Source organism: Phyllobates terribilis, unplaced genomic scaffold, assembly GCF_046119375.1.
Source record: "Phyllobates terribilis strain yellow unplaced genomic scaffold, ASM4611937v1 Scaffold_2__4_contigs__length_985480577, whole genome shotgun sequence".
NCBI classification, from domain to species: domain Eukaryota; kingdom Metazoa; phylum Chordata; class Amphibia; order Anura; family Dendrobatidae; genus Phyllobates; species Phyllobates terribilis.
This window is the reverse complement of record NW_027362762.1, coordinates 171,188,027-171,208,364: the sequence shown is the minus strand read 5'-3', so window position 1 is coordinate 171,208,364 and position 20,338 is coordinate 171,188,027.

Sequence of the window (20,338 nt, the reverse complement as noted above, 5' to 3'; positions counted from 1 at the left end):
CACTCCCCAATAATGGGACTTATGTTTGTAATATGCTGTACTGCATGGCTCTTGTAAGGGGCATTGCAAGTTGCTCCGTCCTAATTTTTGGCAGCTTTTGCTTGCAAGGCATAAGCAAATACCATGGGACACGCACTCCCCAATAATGGGACTTATGTTTGTAATATGCTATACTGCATGGCTCTTGTAAGGGGCATTGCAAGTTGCTCCGTCCTAAATTTTGGCAGCTTTTGCTTGCAAGGCATAAGCAAATACTATGGGAGACCCACTCCCCAATAATGGGACTTATGTTTGTAATATGCTGTACTGCATGGCTCTTGTAAGGGGCATTTCAAGTTGCTCCGTCATAATTTTTGGCAGCTTTTGCTTGCAAGGCATAAGCAAATACTATGGGACACCCACTCCCCAATAATGGGACTTATGTTTGTAATATGCTGTACTGCATGGCTCTTGTAAGGGGCATTGCAAGTTGCACCGTCCTAATTTTTGGCAGCTTTTGCTTGGAAAGCATAAGCAAATACTATGGGAGACCCACTCCCCAATAATGGGACTTATGTTTGTAATATGCTGTACTGCATGGCTCTTGTAAGGGGCATTGCAAGTTGCTCCGTCCTAATTTTTGGCAGCTTTTGCTTGCAAGGCATAAGCAAATACTATGGGAGACCCACTCCCCAATAATGGGACTTATGTTTGTAATATGCTGTACTGCATGGTTCTTGTAAGGGGCATTGCAAGTTGCTCCGTCCTAATTTTTGGCAGCTTTTGCTTGCAAGGTATAAGCAAATACTATGGGAGACCCACTCCCCAATAATGGGACTTATGTTTGTAATATGCTGTACTGCATGTGATGCGCCCCCTGGGCCGTGTGTACACGTGTGTGGGATACCCGATGCCGGGTCTCTGGGGTCTGTAGTCTCCGTGGCGGTGACCCGGTCCCGTGGCTCAGGCTGGTCAAACCAGTGGCAGTCTTTCTTAGGTTTTGAGGTTAATTGTCCGACTGCGCCACCCGTGGATTGCGGTCAGGGAGTACCACCGCTGCGAGGCAGACCGCTGAGGCTGGTGTTGTGTGCACAGCAGAGAATGGGATAACTCCCCACGGGAGGAGTATAGCCTCAGGGCAGTGAGTGTGGATGATGGGGGTGATGGTGCACGAGCGCAGCAGGAACGACTCAGAGTCTTTGCAGTGCAGTTCAGGGTCTTTACTGATGATTATAAGGTAGACCCTCCCGGGAGTACTGGCTAGCATAAGAGGCCTGGTCAGTCTGTGAGCAAGCAGGAGTTCCCCTGGCCAGGTGGAGTTGTAGGCCTCCCCGTCTGTCTGCACTTTTCCTGGCTACCTTGCTGTAAGCGGGTAGAAGTAGCCCACGTCCCTGAGTGTACCGTGTAGTGCTCACCCGTATGGCTGGTGACTTGGGGCCTTCTGTTAGCCTCCGCTCCACGACGGCGGTGCTGGTCCCTTGCTTGTGACTGAGCCTCCAGGCTTCTATGGCCAGAGGACCTGAAATCTCCTGCCGTCTGGTTTCTGCTGCTGGATATATAAGTCCTCACAGCCTCGGACTCCTGTGTCCGGTTCCTATTGTCTTCTGCCAGGGCGAGCTCTGCTCACCTTCCAGCCCCTGGTCTTTAGCTCCTAGCTCCTACAGAGCTCCTTGCTGTTACTTTCCCTTGCTCTCACTCTGACTCTGACTGTTCTCTGTTCTCTGACTCACTCAACCCCGCCCCAGATCCAGCTTATAAGGGCAGAATTCTCCCCTCCCAGGACTGGGGCAGGAGGATGTTGCATGTTTAAGGGATCCTGACCAGGAAACCTCCCACTTGCTCTCCGACGTAATATCTCTATTACTGTGGTGACCAGACCCCTGGGGTGCCACACATGGCTCTTGTAAGGGGCATTGCAGTTCCTCATAATTTTTGGAAAGCCTTCCATTCACTGCTTAGGCCAACAGTGCAGAGGAGACCCAGTTGCTATAAATGGAAAAAAAGGTTTAGTTAACGCCCTCTGACCTCCATGTAATTTCCAAGGGGCATTGGAGTGCCTCGAAATTTTTGGTAGGCATTGCACTCATTGTATGCCCTATAACTGTGTAGTCGAACCGCTCCTTTTGTTACAGAAACATATCCTACAAGACATATCTGGTTGACTGGCCTGATATTGATGTGAATGGTCCCTGTTCCTCCTGCTCTTTCTCCTTTGCCACTACCTCATCCATCATTTATCACCTGAAGCTTTGTTTTAACGGGAGTCATAGAACTTGGATAGTAGCAGGAAAACATCCAGCAATCCTCGGAGGAGGTAGGATATGCGCCAAAACGCTGACCACCTCAGGCCTAGCCGCTACTACATACATGCGCTTGCATTACAACAAAACAAAGCAGATGCTAACTTCTATCATCCTCATCATGCTCCTCACCTTGGCACTCTCAACTCCCCTGATGGAGAAGCCAGGGCCCACCGGAGGAGTCTGATAGTCCGGTGGGCTCGGCCAATGCTGCCCTAAAGCAGGCAAGGCTAAGAAAAGTGTGGGAAAGGTTACCGGGATAAATAGGGGTGGCTGGGGACCGAGTATGGACACCCGGCCACCCCCTGGAGGCTGGGGAGCAAGCGGGGACACCCGGCCACCAGGCGGCTGGGTCTGAGTATGGATACCAGGCCGCCGACACAGCCATGGCGTGGTGGCCAAATTCCGCCTCCACATGCCTAAAAGGCCCAATTTAAAGTACAAGCAAGCAAGCAGTATGGTATTGCAGCCTGGGGGTGGGTGGGTGTTAGGCTGCATACTTGCGCTTGCATTGCAAGGAATGGGAGAGGTACAATTGAACACTGCCCTGGGACAAGGACTTGAATGGGGATAGTTGCAAGTCTGCAACGACAGGTGCAAGGTGGGAGGCATCTTCGCATGTACCATGAACAGGGGTTTGGCATGCACACACTACAGCTCAATAGGCTCTCCTTCCCACTAAATGCACTGGGGAGGGCACAGGTAATGTTTTGGTATACGCGCTTAATCTTATGTATAAGGCACACAAGGACAAATAGGGGCGGCTGGGGACTGAGTATGGATACCTCGCTGCCGAAGCAGCCATGAGGTAGTGGCCAGCTTCGGCCTCCTCCAAACTAAAAGGCCCCATTTCAAGTGCAAGCTAGCAGTATGGAATTGCAGTCTGGGGGTGGGTGGGTGGCAGGCTGCACACTTACACTTGCATTAAAAGAAAACATAGCAGATACTAACTTCTGTCATCATCATCATGCTCCTCACCTTGGCACTCTCAACTCCACCGATGGAGAAGTCAGGGCCCTCCGGAGGAGTCTGGTTCTCTGGTGGGCTCGTCCAATGCTGCCTAAAGCAGGCCGGGCTAAGAAAAGTGTGTGGTGGGATGTTCCAAGGAGAAATAGGGGCGGCTGGGGACCGTTTATGGACACCCGGCTGCCCCCAGGCGGCTGGGGACCGTGTATGGACACCCGGCCGCGGGGCGGCTGGGGACCGAGTATGGACACCCGGCCGCCGGGCGGCTGGGGACTGAGTATGGATTCCAGGCCGCCAACACAGCCATGACGTGGTGGCCAGATTCCGCCTCCACATGCCTAAAAGGCCCAATTTCAAGTTCAAGCAAGCAAGCAGTATTGTATTGCAGCCTGGGGGTGGGTGGGTGGCAGGCTGCATACTTGCGCTTGTATTGCAAGGAATGAGGGAGGTACAATTGAACACTGCCCTGGGACTAGAACTTGCATGGGGATAGTTGCAAGTCTGCATCTTCTGATGCGGCAAGGATCACTTATGATGGGCACACTTTTAGACAGTGACCTGGGAGTCAGAGATGCTTCCAGGGGTCTTCCCCATGCTGTTCCCATGTCTTTTCAGCACTTTATGCATGTGTCACACAGCACATGGCCAGATAAGGTTGTAAAATGTTAAAATGACATTTCCCGGTGGGTGAATGCATTTGTCATAGTTGAAAGCAATACAAAAGTGCAAAAACGCATAAAAAATGCTACTTGTGAACATAGCCGAAGGTGTGGAGGAGTATTTTTGTTTTTGGTCATTTATTTTAACTTATACACAAGTCTTTTCCCTGGAAAGGATGTTCCTTAACATATTTCCCAGGAAAAAAGTTTCAGTTTCATTTTTGAACGTTTTATTGTGAGCCCGTAAATGTGGCTTAATACCTCTGACCACGTTGCTGACAGCAGTGACCTGGGGGTCAGAAATGCTTCCTGGGGCGATCCCCATGCTGTCCCCATGTCATTTGAGCACTGTCACTATCGTTTTAGGCACTTGTTAGGCTTTTAAAAGACTGCCGGGGGTGCCACCGCAAAAATGCTCAAGTCTCCCATAGACTAACATTGGGCTCGTTGCTCGGGTCGAGCACCCGAGTATCACGGCGAGCTCGGCCCGAGCTTCGAACACCCGAGCATTTTAGTGCTCGCTCAACACTAATAACCACCCTTCTCTATTCAGTAAAAAATATACACTAGGTGCAGAAGCCTCTTATGAAAAAAAACAAAGAGGAGTAGCCATACTCTTTAACAAAGGTATCAACCATGAGATTTTAGATGTGTTGGCAGGTCCCCAAGGAAGATTCTTACTGGTTGAAGTTATTATAGAATAAATAACCTATCGCCTGGTTAATATATACGCACCGAATGTCTATGATCCTCAGTTTCAGGCACAACTAATAACACACATAACTGATTGGGAAACACCTAACTTAATTATAGGGGGAGACTTCATTGAAGTCCATGTTGCACTACTAGATAGATCCAGTCCCCATACAACACAACAGTCATCACAGAGTGGTTACATACAGTCACTACTAAATCAGATGGGACTGATAGACATTTGGAGACTACAACACCCTATAGAGAGAGATTATTCACATTATTCCCATGTACATTAATTCTCACACTAGGATAGATTGCTGGCTGTTGGGCACATCCTTGCTGCCACTTAGTGCTCCAATCAGATATTCTAAATATTCATATATCAGACCATGCCCCGGTAATTTTCAGTTCACATTTAGTCTGCCCAATAAAGAGAGAGAGAAGTTGGAGATTTCCCACGTATTTATATAAACCAGATGATTTTAGGGCATTTCTACAATCCTCTTGGGACATTTATGAGAATGATAACAAGGAACAGAGTCAAAATGCTTCTGTAGCACCCTGAGGACTCGGCTGCTACAGGGGTATTGCACCTCACTCCAGAGGTGTGGTATTCCACTCCCGGGTAAGGATGGAGTGTGGGACTGAGCTCAGACAGCTGCATGCACTACACTCATCCCATTTCCGGGGGACAGAACTAAAGGTACTCCCACCAGTTAGATGTGCAGGTACGACAGCGTCTGTCCCTGGCTGGAGTGGGAGGGGGGGAGGAACATCCCAGTAGTGTAGGGGCAGATAGGGGAGGGACTCTGGGCATAGAGGTAGGAGCCCATTGGGTGCTAGTCACCTGGGCTCACACATAGAGGGAGTATATATGGTGGGCACCATCTTAGGACAGAGTCAGTCAGTCTGAGGAGGAGCAGAGCAGAGGAGCTCAGCCAGGAGGGCTGACAGGGAGCTGTGGCTCCGGCTGGGCCCAGCTCCAGGGCCAGGCCTGTAGTGGAGAGAAGGAGGAAGAAAGGCCCAGAGACACAGGACAAGAGGGAACCCTGAGATCCCAGAAGTAAACCAAAAGGGTGAAGGGTTGGCAGAAACGGGTACCGGAACCCTAACTGGCAGAGGCTAATGATCCTTAGCCAGGAACCGGAGGTCGTGGTTAAGTTTTGCCACGACCCTCACCACATCCACCAGGAAGGCACACCATGAATAGGGTCAGGAAAGCCAGAGAGAAGGTTTTACCACCAAGAGGCCCGAGGGAGCCGGACAAAGGTGGATCCCTGGTGGGAACGGCCAGCAGAGAGAGAGAGAGAGAAGGGAGCTCAGGACCACGCTCTGGACTGCCTGGGAGTTGGCCGAGTCCCACACCTGGTGGACGCAGCACGGCTCGGGTGGTCACTCAAGGCCGGAGTGACCGGAGCAACACCTGTGAGTAAAAACCCTGAAACTGCATCACCTGTCTCTGAGCTTCCTTGCTGCACCATCACAACCACCAACTTCCACATCTGCTGCCCTGAGGCCATACCCCTCCCGTTGGGGGTTATACCATCCTTGCTGCACAAACCTACCACCGGCCTCAGCGGTCTGCTCTGCAGCGGCGGCCTCCTAGCCGCAATCAACGGGTGGCGTAGTCGACACAGAAACAACATCTACCAAGACTGCCACACACTTAGTTTGACCACCCTGGGCACGGACCGGGTCACCACCACAAGGACTACTACCCCTATCCAGATCCGGCTCCGGGTGTCCCTTGAACATGGCCCAGGGGGCGCCTCAACTTTTGGCGTAGTCGGCAGGATTACGTGCCCGCAACCACCGGGTACTGCGTGCCTGAAGAAAAGTTCATATTTACCGTAAAAAGAAGTCTCCCGCCGGTTCCGGAGGGTCCCCGCCATCGGACGCCATCTCGGATCGTTTCCCGCCGTTTGCCCGCCATCTGCAGTCTTTTCCCGCCATCCACAGAGTTTCCCGCCATTGGGAGACGGTTCCCGCCATCTGAGAAGATTTCCCGCCCTGGCAGAGCGGACGCCATTAGGGGCGTGCCAGAGGGTGGCAAGAGACTACCTCCCATCGTGGGCCTGGTCCCAGAAGAGCGCCAAAAGCAAAGACCGCCCCCACCAGCAGAGACTGCAATGATAGAGATGTCCATCAGCGTGGGGGGACTGCCCCTGGAACTGACAATCACCAAGTTGCCCCGGGACCACCCAAAAAGTGGGCGGATCAAGAACAAAAGAGAGAGGATGGGTGCAGCCTGGAGGAGTCTGGGAAGGTCGCACCCGGAGATGGAGGGAGAGTCAGACAGCACCGACCCTGTGGTCAGGAGCCTGTTGCAAGCCACCACCCCACAAGACCTGGTGGAGATCTTGGCACAGCTCCCCCGAGACCGGGAGCGTGCACAGACCGCGCTGGAGGGCCTCGCACGGAGGATGGCCCAGGTGCAGCGAGAAACGCTGACTGAGTGGAGTAGGGAGATGGCCCAGCAGGCTGGAACCCGCCAGCGGAGCACGCCACCCGAGACGAGGAGTCTGACCGCCTCTGAGGATGGTGCAGGAGGAATGAAGGCCGGAGACGACGCCGTGGAAGGAGCTGAAGAGACGGAGGCAGGTAAAGGGGACGACACTACCCCAAGCCTAGAAACCGTGAGCCTGCCCCAGCTCCCCGTCGCAGAGCCCGAAATTCCCCCTACCGTGCCCGTCGCTACACCGCCACCGCTCCAGACTAGGCCTCAAGCGGCAGGAGCCGCGGCCACGCCCCCTGTGACGTCACACGCCTTGACCCTGAGCGCGGCCAAGAAGGAAACGCCACCGGCCTGGTCGCAAGGCCGAGTACCCCCGGGCGCCGCCGTCTCCACAGTGCCCTTCACCTTTAGGGTGCCACCGGCCTGGTCGCAAGGCCTGGTGCATCCGGGCGCCGCTACCACCACCGCGCCCTCAACCTCCACTGTGCTACCCTTGGGTGAAGACCTGTTCACGCAACATACTTGCCCGGATGGGCAGCCCTTTGAGTGGCCACCGGAGTACCTCAATCTCCGACTCCGGAAGGAAAGACCCCTATGTGAGCCCCTGATCCCGGCTCCGGCGCCCGCCAAGATCACCCCACTCCTGTTGGAGGAGGCGCAGTTCGAATGGGGCCCCACCGGCGAAAACCTCATGGGGTTCACCCAAGAGACCCGGGCGGCCGCAGCCCAGCGTGCGGAGTGCTGCCGTCAGCAGCTGGAGGTCTTTCAGAGGGAACGGCGAGAGAGGCGGATCCGCGAGGAGCGGCTGCAGGTCCAGAGCGCGGAGCAGAAAAGCCGGACCCGGCGAGACCGCCGTGCTGCCCACGGTCCCCGCGCCACCGGGACTGTCATCAAGTTCCAACTGGAGCACGGTTGGGGCTTTATCAGGGATCACAGAACCCCCGGCGACGTCTTTGTCACCCGCAGGGATGTCGAGTCTCATCTGCCGGAGGGACACCGTGGTCGTGACCTTTACCTGGGTGACGAGGTCACCTTCACCCGGCATCAGTGTGCCAAAGGACCGTACGCCCTTCATGTGCACCGATTGACGGAAGAAGAGCTGCGGTATGGAGGAGAACAAGAGGACCCGGACGGGTCTGAAAATTACCTTCAGGAAGGAGCAGGAGGGCATCGTTACCACTGAACGGTAAAGAGAACTGTATAAAGTTACCCGTCGGGGTATGAGAACTGTTACAAGAACTGTTATGTGAATTGCTGCTAAGTGAAGTGTGGTCCCCGTTGGGACTAGTGTGAACTGTTACCTGTGTGCCCCTTTTCCCCACAGGCTGAGGACTGTGAGCAGCCATCCCTTTTCCCCACAGGCTGAGGACTGTGAGCAGCCATCCCTTATCCCCACTGACCGAGGACTGAGAGCGGTCGTTCTTTCCCTCTACCTGGCCGAGGACTGAGAGCGGCCATAACCTGTACATAGTTGCGCTTCCCAAGGCGCCCCCTACCGGTTTTATAGGAAAACTGCTGTTTTCTTCTAGTGACTGTGGCCCTTTACCTGGTCACAATTTGCACAGTGGCCAGAAGCTTAAGAACATTTTATATGAAAAGTTTTATATCAAAAGTTATATTGCTAAAATAATATATGAGAAGTTACCTGTCATATTATATGTGTTTATAATGTTTTATATGTTAGTGTATGTTTTAAAAAAAAAAGTTTGTATGTTTTGGTATGTTTTTATTCTTTTACAGCCCGAGGACGTGCTGTGATTTACCAGGGGGGAATGTAGCACCCTGAGGACTCGGCTGCTACAGGGGTATTGCACCTCACTCCAGAGGTGTGGTATTCCACTCCCGGGTAAGGATGGAGTGTGGGACTGAGCTCAGACAGCTGCATGCACTACACTCATCCCATTTCCGGGGGACAGAACTACGGTACTCCCACCAGTTAGATGTGCAGGTACGACAGCGTCTGTCCCTGGCTGGAGTGGGAGGGGGGGAGGAACATCCCAGTAGTGTAGGGGCAGATAGGGGAGGGACTCTGGGCATAGAGGTAGGAGCCCATTGGGTGCTAGTCACCTGGGCTCACACATAGAGGGAGTATATATGGTGGGCACCATCTTAGGACAGAGTCAGTCAGTCTGAGGAGGAGCAGAGCAGAGGAGCTCAGCCAGGAGGGCTGACAGGGAGCTGTGGCTCCGGCTGGGCCCAGCTCCAGGGCCAGGCCTGTAGTGGAGAGAAGGAGGAAGAAAGGCCCAGAGACACAAGACAAGAGGGAACCCTGAGATCCCAGAAGTAAACCAAAAGGGTGAAGGGTTGGCAGAAACGGGTACCGGAACCCTAACTGGCAGAGGCTAATGATCCTTAGCCAGGAACCGGAGGTCGTGGTTAAGTTTTGCCACGACCCTCACCACATCCACCAGGAAGGCACACCACGAATAGGGTCAGGAAAGCCAGAGAGAAGGTTTTACCACCAAGAGGCCCGAGGGAGCCGGACAAAGGTGGATCCCTGGTGGGAACGGCCAGCAGAGAGAGAGAGAGAGAAGGGAGCTCAGGACCACGCTCTGGACTGCCTGGGAGTTGGCCGAGTCCCACACCTGGTGGACGCAGCACGGCTCGGGTGGTCACTCAAGGCCGGAGTGACCGGAGCAACACCTGTGAGTAAAAACCCTGAAACTGCATCACCTGTCTCTGAGCTTCCTTGCTGCACCATCACAACCACCAACTTCCACATCTGCTGCCCTGAGGCCATACCCCTCCCGTTGGGGGTTATACCATCCTTGCTGCACAAACCTACCACCGGCCTCAGCGGTCTGCTCTGCAGCGGCGGCCTCCTAGCCGCAATCAACGGGTGGCGTAGTCGACACAGAAACAACATCTACCAAGACTGCCACACACTTAGTTTGACCACCCTGGGCACGGACCGGGTCACCGCCACAAGGACTACTACCCCTATCCAGATCCGGCTCCGGGTGTCCCTTGAACATGGCCCAGGGGGCGCGTCACTTCCTTATTCTGGGCAGCATCCAAAGCTGTGATAAGGGGACAAATCATTTCTTATATAAGCAATAAAAGGAAGAAATTAATGGAAAAAAACATAGAAACACAGAAACTATTAACACAAACATACAAAAATTTCAAATCCAGCAACACTCCAACAAACAAAAAAAAATTCTTAGAGGCAAAAGAAATAGCGGACACTTTGGCACATGAAACAGCATTGCACAATTTAGACTACCAAAAGCACAAATACTTCAAATGGGGTAACAAACCAGGACGTCTGCTAGCATCTCTCACCAAACCCTTCAGAACAAAAACTATAATAAACAAAATCCATAAAAAAAGTGGCCAGCTAGTATCTAAAAATGAAGAGATAGTGGATTAGTTCAGGACATTCTTTAGCTTGCTATATGAAGAGAGAGGGGAGGAAATCGATGAAAGCTCATGTTTTCTCCAAAGCAACATTACCCCTACACTCACAGAAGAACAAAGAACAACACTTAATAGGCCCATCACCCCAACAGAAGTGTTACAAACCATCAACACCTTACACACATCCAAAGCTCCAGGATCGGATGGATTCGGAAATGAGCACTACAAAATACTAGGAACTGCAGTAAGTTCACATCTTTGCGAGGTATCCAATGGAATAGTGAGGGATGGCAAACTACCCGACCGGTTCAATGAGGCTAACATTATTGTACTACCCAAACCAGGCAAAGACCTCTCAGAGATTAACGGTTACAGACCAATCTCGCTACCCAACTCTGATTTTAAAATCTTTACAAAAATTTTAGCAAACAGAGTACAACAGATAATTCCTGATCTGATATCACCACATCAAACGGAATTCGTTCATGGGAAATCCATCACATATAATATTAGAACAGCAATAGGGGTGATATCCTCAGGCAGAGTGAGTGGACACAAAAGAAGCATTGTGGTGAGCCTTGATGTAGACAAGGCTTTTGACTGAGTATCCTGGCTCTACCTACATAAATTGTTAGAAATTTGCAATTTTGGTCCACAATTCTGCGAGGCCGTCAAACTAATTTATGAAAATCCTATATCCCGACTTTACATAAACAGCACATTTTCTGAACACTTCCACATACAACGAGGCACAAGACAGGGATGTACACTGTCCCCACTATTATTCAATTTAGCATTAGATCCTCTCAAAAGAACTTTACAAAACTCATCTGCCTTCCAAGGAATCACAGTGGGTAATTCATTGGTTAAGCTACTAGCCTTCGCAGACGACATATTGTTGTTCATTTCCAACCCGACTCAATCTATTCCAGCTATAATGAAGATAATAGACCTGTATGGGAAAGATACTGGCTTTAAAGTGAATTATAACAAATCGGAGGCTTTAGCACTGTTCCGCTCGGGCAGAATAATAGATGAATCTTTCCCATTCCAATGGAGTGTGGAGTCCATGAAATATTTAGGTATACGACTTCCAGCAGTTCCTTCAAAATTATATTCTATTAACTTTAAACCACATATTGCATCATTGGTCAGTACTCTGAACTCGTGGAAATACTTTTCACTGTCCTTTTCAGGTAGATGCTACCTGATAAAAATGATTATATTCCCAAAGTTACTATACCTATTTCAAACCCTTCCACTGCTATTGACACAATCAGACATTAAATTATTAAATGCAACATTCAGGAGATTCATATGGGGTGAAAAGGGTAGAACACAGCAGCTGAGTCCCCGGGTATCACTAACCGCCCTGATCCACTTAAGAAACGATGAAATCTCTGATGATATCAGAGAACACCCAGTCTTGTGGCAAACTATTTTGACATGGAGGAAGGGGAGAAAAATTTGTGGAGGATCAGGGAACACACCTCCCTCAAAGTTTGAATAAGATTCTTGATGTACCATGTCATACACACATTAAAATGGAATGTAAAGGATAAGATAAGAAACAACACAGAATTTATGACATGTAATTGAATTGATCTGTATTGCTTGAAAATCAATAAAAAAAAGTTTGAAAAAAAAGAAAAACTGAAATATCACATGGTCATAAGTATTCAGACCCTTTGCTCAGACACTCATATTTAAGCCACATGCTGTCCATTTCCTCGTGATCCTCCTTGAGATGGTTCTACTCCTTCATTGGAGTCCAGCTGTGTTTAATTAAACTGATAGGACTTGATTTGGAAAGGCACACACTTGTCTATATAAGACCTCACAGCTCACAGTGCATGTCAGACCAAATGAGAATCATGAGCTCAAAGGAACTGCCCAAGGAGCTCAGAGACAGAATTGTGGCAAGGCACATATCTGGTCAAGGTTACAAAAGAATTTCTGCATTACTCAAGGCTCCTAAGAGCATAGTGGCCTCCATAATTCTTAAATGGAAGAAGTTTGGGACCACCAGAACTCTTCCTAGACCTGGCCATCCAGCCAAACTGAGCAATCGTGGGAGAAGAGACTTGGTGAGAAAGGTAAAGAAGAACCCCAAGATCACTGTGGCTGAGCTCCAGAGATAGGGAGATCTGAGAAAGTTCCACAAAGTCAACTATCACTGCAGCCCTCCACCAATCGGGCCTTTATGGCAGAGTGGCCCAATGGAAGCCTCTCCTCAGTGCAAGACATATGAAAGCCCGCATAGAGTTTGCTCAAAAACAAATGAAGGACTCCCAGACTATGAGAAATAAGATTCTCTGGTCTGATGAGCCGAAGTTAGAACTTTTTGGTGATAATTCTAAGCGGTATGTGTAGAGAAAACCAGGCACTGCTCATCACCTGCCCAATACAATCCCAACAGTGAAACATGGTGGTGGCAGCATCATGCTATGGGGGTGTTTTTCAGCTGCAGGGACAGGACGACTGGTTGCAATTGAAGGAAACATGAATGTGGCCAAGTACAGAGATATCCTGGATGAAAACCTCTTCCAGAGTGCTCTGGACCTCAGACATGGCCGAAGGTTCACCTTCCAACAGGACAATGACCCTAAGCACACAGCTAAAATAACAAATGAGTGGCTTCAGAACAACTCTGTGACCATTCTTGACTGTCCCAGCCAGAGCCCTGACCTAAACCCAATTGAGCATCTCTGGAGAGACCTGAAAATGGCTGTCCACCAACATTCACCATCCAACCTGACGGAACTGGAGAGAATCTGCAAGGAAGAATTGCAGAGGATCCCCAAATCCAGGTGTGAAAAACTTGTTGCATCATTCCAAAGAAGACTCATGGCTGTACTAGCTCAAAAGGGTGCTTCTACTCAATGCTGAGCAAAGGGTCTGAATACTTATGACCATGTGATATTTCAGTTTTTCTTTTTTAATAAATTTGCAAAAATTTCCACATTTCTGTTTTTTTACAGTCAAGATGGGGTGCAGAGTGTACATTAATGAGAAAAAAATGAACTTTTTAGAATTCACCAAATGGCTGCAATGAAACAAAGAGTGAAAAATGTAAAGGGGTCTGAATACTTTTCACACCCACTGTATGGTAGGACTGCTCCATATAAACTTATATCTGATAGTCTCAGTGTCTATTATATTGTTTATAACCCACATAGGGACTCAATTATAAGCTTTATATGCACTGTCACTCATTCATATGGGACATTCACTGTTCTGTCCCATGATTGGGACCTTTACAGTTTATCTTGGACATTTTATTTACTGTATCACATGTCTTTCTATTTCTGCTATGTTCTGCTGTGTATTGCATAGCTGTAAGGTTCACTTTTCTTGAAGTTTGTCCCTTCTCTCTCCCTGTCTCCCTCTGTTTAGCTGTGATGTCACTATCTCTTTCTTCTTCCTGCTTCTCTCATTCTCCATCTTGGCACCATAGGAAGCTCATGTACTTTCAGCCTGTCTGAAGAAAGTCTTTTTCACCTGCTGCTATGTATGCATTTAACAAGAGTTCTTAAGGAAATCAAGGTCTCTTATGAATTCTTCACAACGTGTGCCTGCAGCTGAGTAAAGCTATCTGTGACCGTCGCCAATTGTAAGTACAGGTGAGATCCAGCATCTCACAGAGCCATATTTACAGCCACAGGTCATAGGGACAGAATAGTAAAAAAAGACTTCCCAGATTCATCTGTAAAGCCAGCTACAGCTTATATAAAGCTAAAGGACATTCAGCAGAGCATCTGCTCTCAGCATATAAGAGACTATACAGCTTCCCCTCTCCCTGTGAATTAAGATGGCTGAGGGAATGACTACACGGTCTCTGCCAGACTCATTGTTAGAGGAAGAATGGATAGAACTTGATCCACTGTCTAGTGAGAAGCCTAGATGCCCCACAAAGCCCACATGGAAGGTTATTGAGAACCTTGAAGTCAGTAAACATGAACTGCCCCGTGTTATAGCAGACTTATGGCAAAAACTGCTGAGTCACATAGACAGCCTGTCTCAGCCTGCTTCTCTCAAACTACCACCACTACCACCTTGCACAACTGTGTTCAAATTATCAACTGTATGTAAAAATAACAGATGAATACGCCACCATTTTACAAAAAAATAACCTTTCTGTTTCTTGTAAAGAGCTGCAAGCTTTCCAACAACTTAACACTGAGAGAGAAAGCATGGTGCGTGATATTAAAGCTAAGACAGAGGCAAGAATAGCACTTATGGCCGAGATGTCATCTTGCATTTCTGGCTAAGCCAGGCGGTCAATGCGATTATCTAAGTCATGCTCTTCAAAATCTTCAACTCTCAGCGAACAGCTTATAAGAGCACGCGCAGAAGCTAAGGCCACTAAGATACAAGCTGACTTTGCTCAAAAGAAAACTGAGATGGAAATAGAGGCAGCCAAAGCAGTGCGCAGAAAGGCAGAAAAAAAGGCAGAAATGTAAGCCAGCACAGCATGGCAAAAGGCAGAAATGGAAGCCAGCGCAGTATGCCAAAAGCCTGAAATGGAAGCCAGCGCAGCACACCAAAAGGCAGAAATGAAAGCCAGCACATCACGCCAAAAGGCGGAAATGGAAATAGAAGCAGCCGAAGCAGCACGCAAAAAGGCAGAAATAGAGGCCCTAGAGAAGGAATGTGAACACGCCACAGCCATGACAAGGTTAAAGGTCTTGGAACAAGCCATCAGTGGGAGCCAAGGAGACAGCTTCAGTTTAAGTGATTTTGATACTGAAAACCCTCTTAAATGTACCAGAGACTACATACAAAGTCAGAATAGTGTACCCCTGGCTCCAGTAATCGTTACCGATGCCACAGATGTTCCTCTAAGGCAACAGGACGCAGAGTGTTTATCAGCATCCTGCATTCAAGCTCAGTACAATACACTGCCAACCCTGCATCCTGATCCTCCTCCCTGCACCGGAATGTACTAGGTCCCTGCACCTCACCAAACCCTATACACAGAAGCACACGTACAGGCCAATATGCAGGCAAGTCATCACATTCCGGTCAGCCACACAGTTCCAGTCCCATGTGTGGCAAAAACTAAGCACATTAGACGAGTTACTGGACTGAATGCCTACGCTGCCCCATATTTTCCTGCTTTCCTAGGTCAAAACACCACAGACTGTATGAACAATGCTACCCAGCCAGCAACGGTCCTTCCAAAATCAGAGAATGCTGATATGTCCGGCTTTGCAAGGTACATGATTCGCCGTGATCTAACTAAGACGGGTCTTACAAAGTTTGACGATCAACCTGAGAACTACAGAGGTTGGAAATGTACCTTTAGAACCACAATTAGTGACCTCGGCATCACCGCTGCTGAAGAGCTAGACCTGCTAATCAGGTGGCTTGGGCCACAATCCACAGAACAGGTCAAGAGACTTAAATCTGTCCACATCAGTAATCCAATCACTGGTCTTGCTGCTTCATGGGAGAGACTAGAACAAAGATATGGTAGTCCTGAGGCCATAGAAAATGCCCTGTTCAAGTGTATAGATAATTTTCCAAAACTATCCGGTAAGGACAGTGCAAAAATCCAAGAGCTCAGTGACCTCATGTTAGAGCTTCATCTGGCCAAAGCAGACCCACACCTGCCTGGCCTCAGTTACCTGGACACTGCTCACGGGGTAATCCCAATAACTTCTAAGCTACCATCCTATATCCAAGATAGATGGGCCATGCTTGGAACAAAATACAAAAGGGAAAACCAAGTCTCCTTTCCTCCATTTTCCTACTTCTGTGAGTTTATCAAAAACATTGCAGAGTGTAAGACTGACCCAAGCTTCTTCCACAGACAACCCAGCGGCCCTGGTTTATTCCCTCCCAAGTATAAAAGTCCACGTTCAAGCAACAGAAACCGCAGCAGTTCAGTGTCAGCAAAGAAGACTGACGTTCTTCCCACACCTTCACCCGCTCCAGACAAGAGCGAGGTATGTGAAAAGATCGAAAATCCTAATCGTATGTGTCCTGTTCATAAGATGCCACATCCCCTAAAGAAGTGTATCGGCTTCAGAAAGAAACGCCACAAGGAATGCAAGGAGCTTCTAAAGAAGTTTGGGGTATGTTACAGATGTTGTGCGTCTACTGAACACTTTGCTAAAGACTGTAGAATCTCTATTAAGTGTTTTGAGTGCGACAGTGAGGACCACGTACAAGTGCTCCATCCTTCCCAACCTGAATCTGCACCGCTGGCGCCTTCCCCCACTACAAGGCATGGCGGGGAGAATGCAGAGCAATCAGCAAGTCCTACCATAATATCTTCATGTACAGAAGTCTGTGTGACAAGTCCTGTGTGAAGATATGCCTGGTGAACGTGCATCCTAAGGACCATCCAGAGAAAACCGTAAAGATGTATGCCGTTCTGGATGATCAGAGCAACCGATCCCTTGCAAGGTCAGAACTCTTTGATCTATTTCACTTAAAGGGAAACGCTCACCCCTACACTCTAGGCACCTGTAGTGGTATTAGAGAGGTCACAGGGAGAAGAGCCAATGGACTCATAGTATCTTCTCTTGAGGACAATGTGAAGATACCCCTACCCACTTTGGTCGAGTGCAACCAAATACCATCCAACAGAGAGGAGATCCCTACCCCAGAGGCTGCTCTTCGTCACCCCCATCTAAAGACTATAGCGAACAAGATTCCAGCTCTTGACAACAGCGTGCATATCCTGATTCTGCTTGGCAGAGACATTCTGTGGCTACACAAGGTACGTAGGCAAATCAACGGGCCACTTGATGCTCCATTTGCTCAATGCTTTGATCTAGGCTGGGTTATCATAGGTGATGTCTCCATGGAAAGGATAAAGCGACCTGCAAGGATCTTCTCATTTAAGACTCATGTCTCACCAAATGGTTGCAATACTCACCCTCTACCATGCCCACATCATTACTGGGTGAAAGAGAAACCGAGTAATAGTAAGTGGCAACAAGAAACCGCTAACAACATGGACATGTTCCTGTCCCGTGATGTCAACCTTGGGTCAACAGTGTTCAATTCTTCAAGCGAAGACAACCGGCTGGTACCTGCAAGAGGAGACAGTGGAAACTATCTCAGGTTCTGTTACGGGTCTGGGTGGTGGAACCTCTGTGCCGAGGTGCAAGGAGGGACCCAGAGGGGCATGACTAAGTATCCACCCGAACCGACCCTGGTCGTACGGCAGCTAACGACACCGTGACCAGGGAGGATCCGGGCAGAGGGACCAGGTGCTACTCTGGGGACGACCTTGTAAGAGAGCAGGTGGCTCCCATGGGTCAGAGGGCTGGGACTGACCGGTATGGTGGATGGACGCGGCAAGCAGGCGGAAGTCTCTGGTAGCTGACAGGAGGTCACAGTTCGAGAAAGCAGGGCAAGTAGCAGTCTTTAGGTTTACCAGGAAGGTGGTCACAGCAAGTGACGGCAGGGTCTCCAGGCAGGCTGGCAGGAAACAGGCAGGTGCTCCCAGGTGAGCGGGCAGACAGACGAGGTGGGTAACTGGCAGGTAACTGGTGGGCGCTCCCAGGTGAGCGGGCTGACGGACACAGCAGGTAACAGGCAGGTAGCTGGTGGATGCTCCCAGGTGAGCGGTCTGACAGACGAGACAGGTAACAGGCAGGTAACTGGTGGACGGTCCCAGGTGAGTGGTCTGACAGACGAGGCAGGTAACAGGCAGGTAACTGGTGGACGCTCCCAGGTGAGCGGTCTGACAGACGAGGCAGGTAACAGGCAGGTAACTGGTGAGTGCTCCAGGTGAGCAGGCTGGCAGGCTCGGCAGGTAACGGACAGATAACAGGCTGGCAGGCAGGATGAGAAGTCAGGCTAGCAGTGGAACCTGAGGACTGAAGCACAGGTAAGACGAAGTGCAAACAAGTTTGCTCAGGCACCTCCATTTTGGAGGAGGTGCCTTAAATGTGGGAAGTCCTCTGGCCATTGGCCGGGGACTCTTTAGGAAGACGCGCGCTGTCCCTTTAAGAGGGGGGGGAGTGCGCGCGCGCGCGCCCTAAGCACTCTGCTGGAGGAGGAACGTGCGCCGGCCACAGCAGGGAATGGAGCGCAGGGAGAAGCCGCGCCGGGGGGCGGGAGAGACGGTGTCCCTGTCTGACATGGGGCAGGGATGCCGCTGCGCCGACAGAGACAGGAGCGCTGGAGGGACCCACACGAGGAGCGCGGAGGTGAGAGGGACGGCGTCCCTGCCTAGTAGAGGGCAGGGACGCCGATGCTACAGGTTCCAAGGACACAAGGACAATGTCGTCAACAACGAGGTCATAGACTACCGGACACAGGTACATGTCTTCAGGAACAGCCTGTCACCTGCTGCAGCAATCTGTGAACTAAGACAGACAACCCAGGAAGGTGAGAGAGAGTATGGACCTGATGTTCCTCTATCTGTGGAGAAGAACTACTATGCAGATGATATGCTTAAATCTCTACCTACAAGTGAAGAGACAGTTGATCTGCTCTCTAGAACACCGAAAATGATAACAGCAAACCTCAGACCTCACAAGATTGTCTCCATCAGCCAGGAGGTAATGAAGACATCTCCATCTGAGGACTGTACAACGAGCATAAAGGACGTTGTTCTGGATTCCAAAGTTCCTTCTATACAACGTAGCCTTGGTCCGCTCTGGGACAATAAACAGGACACGTTCTCATTCCAGGTGTCAGCCTGCATTAAACCCTTAGCTAAATGAGGAGTCATACCTGTTGTGAACAGCATCTATGATCCTCTCGGGTTTAGAGCATCCATCACCATTCAAGGCAAGATTCTGTTGAGACAGTTGACTGCTGAGAACACGGATTTGAACATTCCACTACCGTCCCAGAAACCACAAAGGTGGGAAACATGGAAGTGACGCGCCCGCTGGGCCCTGGGGTACTCAGCAACACGGGCCCTCTTAGATGGTTAGGGGGGGTAGGATATCACGGTGGCTGGCCCGGTCCGTGACCCAGCACGGTCAGCAAAGATGAAGTTTATATGGGATAGGGGAAATGTTCGTGACGCCACCTGTGGTTTCTGGTGAGCATCACCAGCGCTGCGACAGTCCTCTGTGGCCGGTGTTCAGGCAACTAAGTTGGTGCGACTCCCCACAAGTGGAGCGGGCCTCAGGGCAGAGTAGTGTGTGTCGAGCAATGGCGGGTGCAGTGTCGCGGAGGAAAGAACAGGCAGAGGCGGTAGTTGAAGTCATCCTAGTCTTTACTCACTTTGTTGTTTAGTCAGCTCAGAGCTTCTCTCTGCTGTCACACGGCGAGCTGCGGCCGCCAGGGTGGGGTTCAGGTTGTTCAGGAGCACCTGTCAGGACCCCGCTCTAGTGTGTTCCTCTCTTGCTCGACTTCTCCCGCCTTGTGTCCCCCACTGAGTCCCGTACAGGTACTGCGATGTCCCTTGTGGGTAACGTGTAGCTCCCGGACCGACTGGGTGCCCTTTATGGTGACTTGTGGTGAGAACGTGGCGTAAGGCCAGGTCCCTCTGGATAAACTCAGATTAGGGCATACAGGTGGCGACTCCTCTCCGTCCGTATCCCCCTGGGATCCACATAAGCCTCCGGACTTTTCCGACAGAGACGTGAAGTATAAAGTCAGATAATCGGGGACCGGTCACCCCTCTTGCGGCAGGGTCCCTCTGGCTAGGCCAGAATAAACCGTGCAGGTGGTGACTCCGCTCCGTCCGCACCCCCCTGGGATCCTTTCGCTTGAGGAGCCTATCTCCTCTGCTCCCCTCCTGGGCCTTCTTGCTTGGACCCTGACCGGGGACAGAGCCGGTTATAACTCTGCCCCGCTCCCCGTCTCGAGGCCTGAGACCGGGGACCGTGGACCCTCAGCTGACTGCAGCCTTGTGCTGACTTGCCGTCCAAAGTCCCGCGACCAAAGACCTTGTTATTAAAATGGCCTCCAGTTATATAGAATTCTATTAAGTGTTTAGGTAA